Consider the following 13,591-nt stretch of genomic DNA (forward strand, 5'->3'; position numbering starts at 1 on the left):
CACAGAAAAGTCTTGCATCAACCACTGATGGAGAAGGTTTTAGGGCTTCAGGCAGTCCTCCCCATCCCCCAGTCAGCCAGGATGACGTCAATGGTTCGTTCTGGCTTGTTCCCCCTCAAGAGCGCTTAGCTCTTGTTAGCTATAGAGGCAGGTTCAGTCTGTTACCATGGAAACTGCAGCTGGAGTGGGGAAAAGGAGGGAGGTTGAGGAGTGGGCGGGGACTGGAACTTTCCAGCTCCAGAGGCTGACTGTGTGTGTTTGGAATCGAAAAGCAGAATCAGTACACAGTTCTCAGTAAATATTCTTGGGGCGACGGAATAAAATCGGGAGCTTGGACAAGTGACTGCATCTCTGAGCCTCTTCCCTCATTTGTAAAGTGAGACGGTTACCCCACTGCACGGGAGGTTTCAGTTAAGATGACGTGCACACAGCCCTTAGCAGAGGGCCCCGCGCTTTAGAAACCTCAAGCATCTCCAGGATGGTCTTCAGATCTGCCCAAATTCCAGACGCCATTTTTTCCTTCCTCCAAGAGGAATGCAGGCCCCTTCCCTCTCTATCTTACCGCGCGGCCTTGTCCCTAAGGCCCCGGATTAAATACAGGGGCCGCAGTGCACCCCAATGGGACTACTTAGTGCCAAGAAGACTGGTATTTATGGGAAATGCGATGGAAGCGGGTGGGCTGGTACCTGCGTTTGCTGGAGCCGTGGCCCCCTCCTTGCCCTAGGCTACTCTGCGACTGACGAAGCGCTGGTCTTGTCGGCCCACCTAGGTGATTGCTCCCTGACCGCGGCTCCGCGTCAGCCGCTCCTCAGGGGCTCCGGCCCCGCCTTTGAAAAGCCGTCCCGGAACGTCCCTTCCGGGCCAGCCACCGCGGACGCTCACCTCTGACAAGTGCCAGCCCCCGGGGCAGTCGTTCTAGGACAGGTGGAATCCGCTCTCTTTCCACCAGAACGTATTCAATCCAGTAAACATGTGCCCCGATGGAATTCTAAAACCGGAGCTTACTTCCGGGCTAGCCAACACGCTGCCTCCCGCACCAGACACCGGTAACGGGTCTGTAAACACGTAGCGCAGGCCCTACCCCGGGTGCCTCAGGCTAGGGAAGGGCCATACATCTGCGCCACCCTCGAGGTCCTCGACTGCAAGGCCCCTCTCCCGCCACGGCGGGTCTCCCAGGCGCCCTTGCGCAGGGGCTCCAGGTGCGCCTGCGCACTCAGTACCCACGCTCCACCACGCCAATGCTTGTTTTCAGGGCCTCACACCGTCCTCCGCGGGGAGCCGGGGAAGGCCTAGAGACCAGCGACGGTAGGACTTTAGCAGACCCACGGCGTCGGTAGGATCTTAGCAAACCGATGCCCTGCTTCTACCGACTGTTCTCTGCAGCTTTGGGTAAATACACAGAACTCTGTAGGCCCGGCTCCAGAGCCTAACCCCAAAGGCCGGAGCAGGCGCCTGCGCAGACAGCCGGGCTGGGGGCGGCGCCATCTTGGGCAGCCGCTGTCTCCCTCTCCTTCTGGCCGCGAGGACTCCTGCAGATGAGGGCTTCGCGTCCCTCGCGTGACTCCTGTGGCATCCCTGGCCGCCGTCACAGCCTGGGATCCTGCGCCGTCGTTGTGGCCAGCCCCCGGAAGGCCTCCGGGCAGTCGGGAGCGGCGCGCTTTTCTGAGCCCGTGATTTGTGGGGAGGGCCGTGCGCCCGCAGGAGAGCACGCCCGGGCAGGGGTCTCAGAGGAGCACTGCTGCCGTGTCCACAGCAGCTTCCCGAAGATGGGAGCGCCCGTCCTCGGAAGCTCAGCCGCTGTAAGTGCACAGCCCCGTGGTGTTTGAAGCAGGTGTCGGAGTTGTGCATCCTGGCTCCAAGGCCGCGTTGCCCCCGGTGTGCTCTCCCTCGGCAGGGGTCCCAGCACCCAAGCAGCCACCCATGTCCTTGATGTCTCTTCAGACGTCCCTTTCCTGGGCCTCTGGTGAGAATGGAGTCGTACGATGTGTGGTCTTTGGCTGCTGGCTTCTCGTACTTAGCAGAATGCTTTTGGGGGTCCACGTGTTGGTCACGTGTCGTACGTTCACCCGGCATGGGGTCCCACATCCCTTCAAGGAAAGTAGCTTTGGTTCAGAACTGCTCTGCGGGAGTCGAGACGGACTGTCAAGACTTGTTCAGACATTGTGGGAATGCGGCCGCACCTACACCGTCCCCCCAACCCCCCTGAAAGTCTGGACCAGTTTTGCCAATTTCTGTTTTCCCTGGGTCAAGCATATTTAATTCGGATTTATTACCATGGAATCCTAGGAAGTTATTAAAGATGCTGACTTTGGGGGCGCCCGGGTGGCTCAGTGGCTTAAGCCTCTGCCTTCAGCTCAGGTCATGATCTCGGGATCCTGGGATCGAGCCCCACATCAGGCTTTCTGCTCAGCAGGGAGCCTGCTTCCCCCTCTCTCTCTGCCTGCCTCTTTGCCTACTTGTGATCTCTCTCTCTGTCAAATAAATAAATAAAATTTAAAAAATTCAGGTCCTCTCACTCGTCGGTGGAGAGACTCTGGACAGCCGCTCAATCTTTCTGCGTCTCTGTTTGCAGGAGATCATTGTTACTAGACTGAAATTACTGCATAGAAAGTCTTCGTGCACTGGTGCATACCCCAGATTAGAATGTTAGCTCTTATTAACTTTTACAGATTCTTTTTTTGGGATAGCAAGGGTGGTGGGTCAAGAAATGGATGCTACTGCAACCCACCCGTGGGCTAAGGCATAAAGTTTGTTGAGAAACTCTTTTTTTATGACTAAGACCCTTTTGTGGCTTATAATTATTTGCTCCCTGGGAGTTGATAGGAAGTTTATAACCACCTCCCCCCAACCACCAGTATTGTTTTGATAGTTTGGGTACTTTTATTTTCTCAGGAAATTGTGCATTTCCTTAATCTTTGCAGATTTATTAGGTTAAAATTAAATAGCTTGCTCTTAAGAGTGTAGTCCCTGAAGGTAGAAACAAGGGTTAGAGGCCTGAGCCCTTACCAACTTTGGTGACTTGAGCAGTGTCCTTGACCTCCTGAGGCTCCAATTTCATGTTCAGAAATGGATAACAATAGCACCTACCTTCTCTTGTGGAGAGGATTAAGTGGAAACCTTTGACTTAACACTAAACCTGGCAGCATAGAGAAAGTTCCATAACTATCAGCTGTTGTTATTTTCATTATTCAGAATTCTTTCCAATTAAAACAGCTTAGGGATTGTAAACCTCTGTGAACTAGTTAATTAAAAGAAGTTGGGAAGCCCTCCACTGTTTCCTAGGCCTTGGAACATGTTATGGAACAGATAAATTACATGTTCCTTGAAAGTTGGAAGGAAGTTCCCATTCCTACTCCAGTCACCCTTCAAAGTCATGCTTTTTCTTCCTTTTGGGACGTATTTTTTATATTCTCCCCTTTCATTTTGCTAATAGTTTTAAATTTAATACTAGAGAATGGGGGTGAGTAAACCCTTTCTGTAAAGGACCAAATAGTAAATATTTTAGGCTTTGTGGGGTATTTGATGTGTGTTGAAATTACTTAAGTCCGCCATTGTGGTATGAAAGCAGCCATAGATAGTATGTAAATATGGGTATGGTTATGTCCAATGAGACTTTATTTATGGACATCGAAATTTGGATTTCATGTGACTTTTGTGTTTGATTATTCATTTGATTATTTTTTCAGCTATTTAACCACTTTTTAATTCAACTATATTGTATGTAGTCTGTCCAGAGAGAGGGCTGAATTTGGGTGTAGTTTGCTGACCCTGCCATAGGATTTCATGGCACAGTGACTAGTGGTGTGATCTGGAGTCAGATAGGCATTATACTAATCTACCTCCCTCCCTCCCTCATATATATATTGAGATAATATATATGAAAGGTCTTAGTGTTGGGAGGCAAGTGATCACATTTTAGCTATCTCACATTTCTGAGACTTAGTTGAATAGAATTAAGTGGTAGAGGTTGACACTAGATAACTTGAGTTTAAATCCTGGCCACTTATTAGCCATGTAACTCTGAGCTGGTCACTCAGCCACTCTCCCTCCTATTTCTCATCCCTAAAATAGAGATTTTAATTGTACCCACTTCAAACAGTTGTCCTAAAGATTAAATAAGCTAACACTTTATTTATAAAGTACTTAGAAAAATCCCTGGCACATATAAATTTTCAATTAGCATTAGCTGTTATTATTTCACAATACGATATATTTGGTGTTGAAAATCCCTGTGCTGTGTTGTTAAAATGAAAGATTTTCATTTCACTGAAGTACAGTTTATAAAGCAGAGAAATTATTTGTTCCTTGGAAGTGTGAAGAAAGTTGCCAGAAAAAGGCAAGGGCTTAGAGAAATATTTCAAGAAAGTACTCCCTTGATATTTGCCAAATTTTTATTATCTGCCTTCCTTTCAAGAATGATATATTTCATTATGGCTTTCAAATTTAATAGCCTAGACATGTACCCAATGGTGGTTGAGAGTTCAGGCGTCTCACGAATTTGGGTTTGATTCCTGACTCTACCACCTACTAGCATGTACCTGAGATGAGATAACTAACTTCTCAAGGCTTGCCTCTGATGCATAAAACTTGGATAATACTAGCATGTACTTCATAGAGTTGTGATGTGGGTTAGCCATCATAATGCACATAAACGCTTGGTGCCAGGCTTTGCCCATTGTAAGAATTTAATGAATGATAGCTATTACTTTTATTATCTTCCAGGGCACTCTTAATGTAAGACGCATTTGAGATTGAAAACCATTTGCTAGGTTTTTAAATGGACAGCCTTCCCTCTTCTTCTAGGTTTGGAATGCTTAGTATTATTATAGGAATTTTTGGTCTTAGGAGATTGCCTTCAGGAACCCATTAGTCACCAGTTTACTTCTCATAAAGGGGGCCATTTCTTGAAGATTTTCATTGTATTTGCATATCATTGTATTGGGAATTTAAAGCAGTGTAGACAAAAAGACCTAGGTTTGAAATCTGGCTTTCTCAACTGGTCAGATTATGACTTTGAAGAGATAACATCCTCTCTGAGCTGAAGATTTCTCATCTGTAAAACAAATATATTAGTTCTAGTTTCATTATGATTACTGGGAAAATACACCCAGATACGTAAATTTGCCAATAACTTCATCTAGATCTAATTACCCATTTAAAGTGTACAAATCAGTAGCATTTAGTATATTCACAGAATTGTGCAACCATCATCACAAGAAATTTTAGAACGTTTGCATTACCCTGAAGGGAAATCTCACTCTCCATTCCTCTCTTCCCCAACCCTGGGCAACCATTAATCTACTTTCTGTCTCTACAGGTGTGCCTGTTCTGGACAGTTTACATGAATGGAAGAGAGCTCTTCCGACTGGCTCCTTCACAAAGTGTAATGTTTTCAAAATGGATCCGTGTTGTGGTATGTATCTTTTTTCCCCCCAATACTCTTGTTGTATGGATATACCATAGTTTATTTGTCCACTCAGCACTGATGGGCATTTGTGTTGTTTCTACTTTTGGCTGTTCTGATAATTCACGTATGTTCTCATGAGGACATACGTCTTCATTTCCTCCAGAAATGGAATTGCTGGGTCCTGTGGTAACTGTTTGACCTCTCAGGGAACTGCCAGACTTTTCCAAGTGGTACCCAGATTGTTTTTGTCAGAAAATGTTCTTGAAAGCCACTCTCCTAATTTAGTTAAGGGAATTGGCAAGCCTTCTGCCTTTTTTTAACGCCCTGTAACAATTTGTGCAGACTAAGAATAATTAGTTTCTTGGGCATTTGAAAGACACTCCGGTCAAACTGAGATTTCAAGTAATTGCTGCCTCCCTAGAAAATGATAGCATTTCTTTAAGTTTTTCCAATGTGTTAGCATAGAATTACATGGCATAGTGGTTGAAGAGCCTGACCTTTGGAGTCATTTATGAGGTATGCAATTTTGAGTGAGACTGTGAGCTTCAGTCTCCTTGTATATAAAACAGATAAGGACACCTGTCTCACCTATTGTAAGGACGAGCTGCAAAACATGTAATGCTCGATGCAGTATGGAGAGCCCAAGAAGTGTTAAATAAAGATTAGTTTTTAATCATATAGATCTTATGCAGTTGAAAATCCCTCTGCTGGGTTACTGAAATATATTGGAGAGCATTTTAACATAGTATTCTTTGTAAGAAGATCTTTCCCAATTTTTTTCCCTATCCTTTTAGTAGTCAATTTTGGTCATTTTTATTTTCTTTGAAAATGTTCCTTTTCATTGAATTTTCATATATATCATTTTAAAGTCTTATTTAATATTAATGTGTTTGCTTTAACTTTTAATTATTAACGTATTTGTGTGATTCGCAATTAAAAAGGAGAAAAGGGTATGTAGTGAAAATTTCCTTCCCACATGCAATCTCCAGCCACCAGTTTCTGGTCCTGTAGATAGCCAGTGTCACTAGTTTTCTGAATAGTCTTTCAAAAGTTATCCTGCGTATATAGTGGTAAATATAGATATGTTTCCCTTTTAACTTAACAAAGTGTTCAACTCCTTGGCTTTTCATTTAATAATGTGTCTTGGACATCATTCCATCAAATATTTCTCCTTTGGATTTTTTTTGGATAAAATATTTCTCCTTTGGATGGTAATATACTATGGGATTTTCTATTACATACAGAATTTGTAAAATCTTTATTTCCAGCTGTTTTTCTGCTTTCTGAGTCATTTTCTACTTTTATCTCAATGATTGTCTTTTTCTTTCTTTCTTTTGTAAGATTTTTATTTATTTAGTTAGTTTACAGAGAGAGAGAGAGAGAGAGAGCCAGAGAGCACAAGGGGTAGAGAATAGCAGAGAGAGAAACAGAAGCTGGCTCCCACAGAGCAAGAGCCTGATGGGGGGCTTAATTCCAGGACCCTGGGATCATGGGGTCAGAGCCAGAGACAGGCACTTAACTGAGCTACCCAGGCACCCCTGATTGGTCTTTTCTTGTTCTCTTTAGATGTATCTTGTGATGGGCCTTTAGCAAAACCAGCCAGGCCTGCCTGGCCTGCTGTCACATTTGAGGTGTTGACATGTGAGTATGTGTGGAAATCGTGCCATTTTTCAGGAGACTTGGGTGAGATTTGAGTGTTGGTTGCCCCTAGGAGGATGTGCTGGAGGGTGTGATTGCTGGGGATCTCGTTTTTAAATGGTCTACAGGACCTGTATGGTCTGACTTCTCTTTCTAGCATTTGTCTTATGCCTGTCTGTTTCCAGTTCTGTGGCTCTCCAGATTCCTCTCTGCCTCCTAACCTTCATACGCACCATTAATTAGGCATCGGCTGTCTTTTCTCAGCCCCGATCCAGGTCAGACTCTCCCGTTGTTCATGTATATCTTCATGACATTTACTGCTCGTCACTCACATTGTGTGGTTATATGTGATTATTGGGCTTCACCATGGACCGTATGGCCCATGACGGCAGAGACTGTTTCCTTGTTCGTTGTACCGCAAGTGTCTGGATGTAGTTGATATTCCCTGCCTGTTTGTTGAATGATTAAATAAATAAGCCTCTAGGATGTTGCCAGTTCAGGATTAGGGCTTTCAGGCTGATACACCAATTTGAGAGAGAACGGACAAGCAGGCCGAGTGGCAGGCAGAGGCGGTGAGAGAAACAGGCTCCCTGCCGAGCAACGAGCCCAATGTGGGGACTCAATCCCAGGACCCTGGGATCATGACCTGAGCTGAAGGCAATGGTTTAACCAATGGAGCCACCCAGGTGTCCCAATGCCTTTAATGTAAATGTTTGGTTTTCAGTTGTCCTGACATCCTTTGAGAGGGTTAAAAAATAAAAGTAAGTTTACCCTTAGGAAAACTGCATTACTGAGGAATTTTATACAAATTTGTATACTAAGATATTTACCCATTCAGCAATGAATATGTATGTAAGAGCCCTAAATACTGAAGAATGATTTCTTTCTTTATCTTGTAAAGTGGTGTTTATTTTAACCTACCTATTCGTGTGTTGACCCAGCTCGAAACAGGAGCGGAGGACTTCCAGCACTAGCGCTCCAGCAGAGGCCTCTCAAGACTCCCTGCTTAAGCTCTCCACTTGATAGGAGCACAGGCATTTCAGTGGTGACATGTCCAAAAGAGCGCTTTTGATTTTAGGCTCTTCCCTAAACATGTAATTCAGAAACTCACTAAATTACACTTCCATTTACTAAGTTGCCCAAATGAGAAACATAAGAATCATTTCTGACACCTTTTTTCCTGGCCATGTGCACACAGACTGCCAGCAAGATCTCTCTCTTCTGTCTCCAAATTACACTGTATTTGTTCGCCTCTCCCTGTCTCCACTGCCACCAGGTTAGTTCAGAGCACCGTCATCCTTTGCTAGACAGCTGCTTCCTCTCTTCCCCATCTCTCATTCTCAACACAGCAACATGAATCTTCTCAGGATGGATTGAGACAGACCTTATGTATAAGTCTTTAATGGCTTCCCATCATATTTAGGATTAAATTCAAGATCATCTTGGTCCACAGTTCCTAAAGAGCTGGCTCTTGCACATTTGTACAACCTCATTTTGTGTACCTCAACCTCATCCTAACTACCCTCCATCAATTCAGATGTCTTTCTGTTGTTTCCCTTTATGGTCTTTGTATGTTGCTGTTTCGTCTGTTTAGAATGTCATTCCCCTTGCTTTTCTGGCTGGCTCTTTCCTACAACTGAGTCTTTGCTTCTCTTTGTCAGAAAAGCCTTCCCTGACTACGTTGTAACCACCATACAAACACATCCCTCCTCATTTCCACATCCTGTTTTTTTTTGTTTGTTTGTTTTTAGTTGTTGTTGTTGTTCAGAGCCCTCAGCACAGTTTTAAAGGTTTATTTTGCCAACTTACTTACTGTATGTATCTTCCTAGCTAGACTGAAGCTTGAAGACACATTTATCAAATGAGTAAGGGCAGGGGTCATTTTAGTGGCACTCAAAATGAACCATGAACCTGGCCTTAGCATTGGTCCTTATATGTAGTGGGCACTCAAATAGTTGTTGAAAGAATGGATGAATAAGTATTTACTGAGAGATTTCTATGTGTTTAAGATCTGTATAAGCTATGGGATCAGAATACCCAGTTAGTCCAATCTATTGCAGATTTATTGCATGCCAGAGATTCTCAAACTCTGGTTTTAACACCCATTTACAATCTTGAAAATGATTGAGTCCTCCAAAGAATTCTGTTAATGTGGGTTATACTTGCCACTATATATAGGTTTAGAAATTGAAACAAAAATTATAAATGTATATTAGTTCACTTAAAAATAATTGTAGTAGGGCGCCTGGGTGGCTCAGTGGGTTAAGTCGCTGCCTTCAGCTCAGGTCATGATCTCAGGGTCCTGGGATCGAGTCCTGCATCGGGCTCTCTGCTCAGCAGAGAGCCTGCTTCCTCCTCTCTCTCTCTCTGCCTGCCTCTCTGCCTACTTGTGATCTCTCTCTGTCAAATAAATAAATAAAATCTTTAAAAAAAAAAAATAAAAAAAATAATTGTAGTAAATCCCAATACATGTTAATATAAGCAACTTTTTTTTTAAACTGAAAATGTCTTAATTCCTAAAACAAAAGATTACTGAGGAGAGCAGCATTGTTTTACATCTTTGCTAATCTCTTTAACATCTGGCTTGAATGAAAATAGCTAAATGCTCATCTGCTTAAGCATTCCCTCTGTCAGCCTCAGGAGAACTCCACTATACACTTGGGAAAGAAATGAGATTACTGATGTAGATAACTTAGAAGATACTATTTTTGAGATGGTGCTGGGAGTTTTTGCTTTCACACTTCCACTTCTTTTTAATACGAACTTGCAATGATAGAGATATTTATGACATCTCTGTGGATCAAAAACTGAACAGAAAGACACAAAGATATGTGGGGTTCAAAGAGATAAACCTGCAGGACTTTTGCTCTTAAAATAGGCAGAGGAAGTTAATTCCACTGCTGTGGAGTAAGGAGGTCCAGGAGAAGCTGATGCGCACTGAGGTCCCAGGTTCACTGTGTCAAACGGGCTGGGGTGGAGTTGTCCTGACATAAAATGAGACTGGAAAAAGGCAGTGACGGTTATTCAGGCCTCCAGCTTATGATGGTTATACTCAGGGCAGTGGGGAAAAACATGACCATGTAGAGAGTACCTAGCCTAAGCTGAAGTCTTGTTCAGTGAATAATATACTCTCTCTTCACATGGCACATATTCCCTAATTGACAATATAAAACTTGTCTTGGGATTAAGTTTCTCACTGGCAGGTAGAGATTAACCCCACCCCCCCCCCCCCAAAAAAAAGCTGGATGTGGAGGGAAGAGAAGTTCTGAGAGGAGGGGAAAAGATAATCCATAGGAGAAACACTTAGAAACTAAAATTGCAAAGCATTGAGTTAAATTTAGGAAAACCTGTAATAAGACAATAAAATCAACAGATAGGACATGAATTCACTCCTGACAAATTGCAATTCAAATTAGATAGTTTCAGTGTGATCTTAAGATTATTATTTTTTAAAGATTTTATTTATTTGAGAGAGAATGAGAGAGAGTTCTAGAGGGGGGAGGGTCAGAGGGAGAAGCAGACTCCCCGGTGAGCAGGGAGCCCATGTGGGACTCAGTGTGGGCCTCAATCCTGGGACACCGGATCATGACCTGAGCTGAAGGCAGTCACTTAACCAGTTGAGCCACCTAGTTGTCCTTGACCTTAAGATTCTTAAAAGATGAAAGATAGTATTCATAACATGTTCATCCATTTGAGAAAGGTGGTCATAAAAGAGTACCAATTAAAAATCATAGACAAAAAGAAAATATAGCCATTATAAAACACATAAAGTGAAATACTATACTGGATGCAGATAAAAGGAGGAATTACAGGGGCACCTGGCTGGCTTAGTCTGTACAGCATGCAACTCTTGATCTTGGGGTCTTGTGTTCAAGTCCCATGTTGAGTATAGAGTTGACTTAATATAAAAAAAAATGTGTGTGTGTTTAAAAAGGAAAAAAAGGAATTAGCAACCCAGAAAAGAATATGAAAAATAGAGAAATTAAGATAAATGGAGGATAGATGAAGAAAGGCCAGTATACTCCAGTACAGAAGAAAATAGAATTGGAATGGCAGAAAAGTGATTTTGGCCAAGACATACTGGCATGAATTCTCCAAATGGGAAGAAATACCTTCATCAAGCACACAAGTTCTGAGCAGGATAAACAGAAATAAATCCCACCACCTATTCTAAAAGCTCCAGGGACATTTAAATTGATATCAGACCTTCTTCTCAGCAGTGTCTGAAGACAATGGAATATTATCTTCAAAATAAGGAGAGAAGATAAAGGTCACCTTAGAATTCCATACCTAGATAAACTGTCATTTAGAAATGTCTCCTAAAGCCATTTTTAGAAATACAAATAGAAAGACTGTCTTACACACTAACTAAAATTTTATTTAAGGATTTATTTCATTAACAAAGATGAATCTAGAGAGGAGTAAAATTTAAGCAAAAATGAATGAATAAATTATTAAAATATCAATAAATATAAAATTAGTCATTGAATATAAAAAACTTTTTGGTTTATTTAAAAAGTATGGCTAAATTTCTTGACAATAACTAGAAAGGGGGAATAGGAAATTCAAAAATTGCTAAGGTATTCCAGGATATCTTTTATTATTTATACTGTTAAATATATACTTGTATACAAATTAGGAATTTAAGGTGGACAATAAAATAACTGAAATATAATTGAGAGCTTCCATATTAGCAGATGGGAAAAAAGGGGGGTAAAGAAAATTTGATCTACTCAGTAGAAAGTAAGAAAGGAAAAAATAAACAGAGGAAAAAGCACAATCATCAAGCAAATATATCAGAAATTAATAATGCAAACAAATTAACTCCTCTGTGAAGAATAAACTCACAGAGTAATTTCTTTGATATCCAACTTAACAGAGGAAATCATGGACTTGTTTCTACCTAAAAATATGGCCTTGAAACATAAAGCAAAAGGTAAAGAATTAACCAGGAGCAGTGGATTAAAACCTTAGGCATAATGGATGGTTTCATGATAATTACTTAGGACTGATATATTAAGCAGAGAGAAAATTAGTAAGAATTCTGAAAATGTGAACACATAGTTAATAAGCTTGTCTATGAACACAAACAGAAATTGGTAGCTAGTATTTACAGAATACTCATTATTTTCTAATGCATTGAACAATTAAAAATTGATTATATCAAGATCACAAAGGAAGTTTTAACAAAAACATCAAATAATAACATGCAGGTGATGTCATTTGGCTATAATGCAGTTAAATTAGGAATCTGTAATTAAAGACTTTTGCAGAACTTAGAAACCTAAAGGCATTCTTAAATATCATGAAGAGGAAGTGTGATGGAAACAATATAACATGGTACTGAACAGCAGTGAAATACATGCAAAGCCAGTCAAGTGATACTTGGAGGGAAAGTTAACAGTTTTAAGTATATCTGTTAAAAATTAATGGATTAAAATATATGAGTTAAATATGCAACTCAAGATGCGAGGAAGAGAAACCCAAATAAGTAGGAGCTAGGAAATAATAAAATGAACAGAAATTAAATGGAAAAAAGGAATATGGTTAAAAAAGCCAAAAGTCACTTTAAAAACATAAAATTGTCAAATCTTTAATAAAACTGGTAACATCAGAGTAGATGAAATCGTATTAGTACTAGAAAAGGTGACATTTTACCAATGCAGAAGAGATTATAAATCAAAGAGAATACTGTGAATAGTTCTGTGCTAATAAATTTGAGTGAAGTGAACAGTTTTCTTGTAAAATATAAACGACCAAAATGACTCCAGACGAAGCAGAAATAAAAGTCCCAAACTTACAAGGAAACGAAATCTAAAATATTCTATGAGAGAAGACATCAGATCTACATAATTTTATGGTGAGTTATACTAAGCTTTCAAAAGCAGAGAACCCTATTTTTTTTATAGACTGTTGTGGAGAATATAAGCAGCAAGATAACAATCCAAGTCATTTTATAAGGCTGGCATAACCTTGATAAGGAAACCAGGCAAGGACAGTATAATTAAGAACTTAGATGTAAAAAACAAACATGAAATATAAGCCAGTAGTATCCAGCTGCATATATATATAAATCAGACTCTTGTAGTCATGCTCAAGTAGGATTTAGGAATGCAAACATGTTTCAGCATCAGAAAATTAGATTTCATTCTCCACATTAACAGATTATATAAAATAATAAAGTATAATCTTCCCCCAAAATATAGAAAAGTCATTGTATGAAATTAAACTTATTCACGGTAAATTTTTTAGAAAATTAGAGCTTAAAGGAATTTCCTTAAACCCCAATAAATAGGCTCTACAAAAAAGCTTGTGAACATTTTTACTTGATAGCGAAAGGTAAGATGTATCCCCACCTCAGAGATCCTAACCAATGTGTTATGATAATGGAATGAGTTATGATTGTCAAGAGAAAAAAATTGTCATTAATAAAGATAGTGACATTACCAAAAACCAGGAAAATTTGTAGACAAACTAACAAGTGTTAGAGCTAACAGGACTGGTAAACAAATTCACTGACTACGAAATCAAAAAAGCAATAGCAGA

The 13,591-nt window shown here is 41.0% G+C and overlaps 1 protein-coding gene across 1 annotated transcript in view; it reads left to right on the forward strand.

The window, feature by feature from the left end:
- The first annotated feature begins 1,499 nt into the window (after positions 1-1,499).
- The window catches only part of PEG3 (paternally expressed 3), a 50,157-nt gene continuing 38,065 nt past the window's right edge, over positions 1,500-13,591 (forward strand). The window contains exons 1-2 of the mRNA XM_059152238.1: positions 1,500-1,799; positions 5,318-5,413. The gene's annotated coding sequence lies outside the window, so the exon portion shown is untranslated. The remainder of the gene's footprint in view (positions 1,800-5,317; positions 5,414-13,591) is intronic.

Source organism: Mustela lutreola, chromosome 16 (assembly GCF_030435805.1).
Source record: "Mustela lutreola isolate mMusLut2 chromosome 16, mMusLut2.pri, whole genome shotgun sequence".
Classification (NCBI taxonomy): domain Eukaryota; kingdom Metazoa; phylum Chordata; class Mammalia; order Carnivora; family Mustelidae; genus Mustela; species Mustela lutreola.